Raw genomic sequence first — 2,983 nt, 5'->3', positions numbered from 1 at the left:
TGAATGAACTTGTGTTGTAACGTTGCATGCCTCCCCTTTTATAGCTGAAAGGGGGGCATGCACAAAGGTACTGAGCCCCGACATGTGGGCCCAGAGACATAATGGATATATCATTTGGATCTACAAATGTTCGCCGCTGGAGCAATCTTCTCGTGCCCTAACATTTGAGATCTGCGTATCCTCGGCATGTAGGGGAAGCTTCTTGTATAAGGGATGGTGAGCACAGTGCGCCGCATGGCACGGGCGCACTATTTGACAACAGACTGGACAGGCGCGCCGTCTGCAGGATGACCCCTGACGTCGTCTGCCAGCGGAGTGGACAAGACGCATTAAATGCTGAGAGGGCACATTGTCTGTCAGCCTGGTGGCAGGCGGCGCGTCCTTTCCGCAATAAATGCAGAGACCGTGCGGCTTTAGAGGCCTCACGTCATGTCTCGTCCGTTGGCTTATGTCATGGGCCACAAGCCACGCGGCAGCAACGGGTCTCCGCCTGAGCGGGGAGCGTAGAGCAAGGCCTGGACACGTGCCAGCACCGGACCCTTACTCATGCCGGGGTTCCCTCCGTCCCATACCTTGTTGTGGTCCGGACCTTACTCGAAGGGACCTGGGGCCCATCCGAGGGACCCAACATGCCTTCTTGGGAGATCCATACTGTATTTGTGGGTCCGGGCTGTGCGTACAGGGGTCCGTTGTTCCTCTGTGGAAGCCCAGACCCAATGATGCATCCTGGGGTGTATTATCTTTCCTTGCCACGTGGTGCCCCTAGACCTGCCCATGTGGTGGGGTCGGGTGCCGTTCTCCGTGTGGCTAGGAGACGTCATACATGTACAACGCCTTTATACTGTAGTAGAGGGTACCCCTGATTCGGGGTACCCGACAATTTCTTTTCTTTTTCTCTCTGTCTTTTGTTTCTATTTCCTCAAATCATAGTTTTTGAATCAAGGATTCAAATATATTTAATGAGTTTGAATTGATGCCCAAATACAATAATTCGACACAAAAAATATGCCTCGCCATGGTATGCAACAATCAAGGACCCTCTTAGGGTTTTATTTTATGAGGATTATGTCGATATAATACAAAAATAATTCTCCATTTTTGGGAAAAAGATAAGGAAATCAGAGAAATGACAGAGTAACAACCTGAATTTGGTGGATATTAGAAAAGAAATTTTATACCCCCAAATTCAGGGTGTTACATGCCTGAAGCCCTGGACGCTTCTTTTTATAGCCTCAAGGGTGGCCTCCAGGAGCTTCGGGATTTGCACATATGAAGAGGAGGCGTGGCTGAGCCCCTACATCCGGTATGGCCCTTGTACTTGTTGTTGACTTGTGCAAAGAGGGGGGCGTCTAGTTCCTGTATTTGCATCTTTGATTACGCAATGAGCCGAGGCCAGGGTCGAGGGCTCGGTCACGTACCCGAGCCAGTCTGATGGAGAAGTTGTCCAAGTGGTAGTGGTTGGAGCAGTGGTGAGTATGACGAAAAGCTCTGGGTAATGCGTCAACTCTATTGCTTCTGATGACGTCGAGTGTTCTTTCGTTGGTATTATCGAGGCCGAAGCCATTGCTCGGGCAAGGCGGAAGTCTTCCAGATACCATGGCCGAGCCTACTCTGGGGCTCGCAGCATGCATGCCACAGTTAAAGGAGTGGCCTTCTGCGGGATTCGCAGGAGGCAAGTAGCCGAGGTCGAGTTCGGGCAAGGCGGAGTTTGTTCCAAGGCTCAGGTCGGCTTTGGGCAAGGCATAGTTTCTTCCCAAGGGCCAGACCATGCTTTGTCGTACGCGTGTCCCATTTGAAGTCGGCAGACGGCGTGGGGAACAATAGTCATTATTCCCGGGCACACATCATTGTAGTTGGTGAAAGTGGAAAGGACTGCGGTCCGATCGCTCTTGTTCACCCATGATGTCGTGTGGGGTAGGTATACGCTTGAATGCTCATGTCTCATGTGGCCTTTGGCTGAGGCCTAGCCCGGGTTTGTCTTCCTTGATCGAGACCGGCTCGAGCGAGGCATGGTTCCGTGGAGAGGGGACCTAGAGCGGGACAAGGATTTCCCCGAGTATGTACCTCGTCCGAGGGCTGGCTCGAGTGAGGCAGAGTTTTGTGTGGCCACCGAGTGGAGCCTCAGGCAAATCGTGATTCACACTTTCTTGACCTCGAGGGACGTGTCTGACGGTAGCCTTAGGGTTAAGCGTGTTTTAGGGGTGTAATCCAGTTACCCCTAATTATAATACTCGACAAGTGGGAAATTAGCTCATTTTCAGAGTCAAACACCGAGAATCTCAGAGGGAATTTAAGTTACCAAACTAGTCTTAAGAATCATAATTTATCTACACATGTCTTCTCGAAGAACCTACCAAAGGTGTTAGGAATGATGACACCTAAGAGGAGTGGTGATTTAGGTAATTTAATTTTGTCCCTAGACCCTAAACCCTACTCAAAACCTAAGCAATAAATAAATTATCATATATGTGATCGACTATGTGTTACTATCTCTACCGCAAGATAGTTATATACCATAGGTTCCAAACGTATCCACTAGCCTAACAATTAAGCTAGGAAGGTACTTGGTACCTCGGTTTCTCCCCCATCACTTTTCCTTCAATGATTTCCTCGCAGAGTTAGAAGATGGACATAGCATGACTTTCCTCCTCCACGTCACTTTGGGCTTTGTTGGGGAGAATGTTTCTAGCCAAAGGTCCAAAATGATAAAATCAATGTTTAGATGTTTTTAGTCAAGAATGTTAATATAGACCAAAGGAAAATCTAGCCATTGATCACCGGACCTTCATTGGATTGCTTCGGGACATATGGGCGAGCCAAAGGTGCATTGAACCAAAGGTGTTCTAACAAAACTTTGGTGTCGATAAAAAAACTTCTACAGAAGATGATGCCTAAAGAGAACTTCAAAGACGTGAAGACACAAGAAATTTCGACGAAAAGAAGATGTGTGTGACACGTCTGCAGCGAGGAAATGACACAATTA

The sequence above is a fragment of the Zea mays genome, chromosome 4 (assembly GCF_902167145.1).
Source record: "Zea mays cultivar B73 chromosome 4, Zm-B73-REFERENCE-NAM-5.0, whole genome shotgun sequence".
Lineage (NCBI taxonomy): Eukaryota > Viridiplantae > Streptophyta > Magnoliopsida > Poales > Poaceae > Zea > Zea mays.
Note: the sequence above shows the minus strand (reverse complement) of the source record.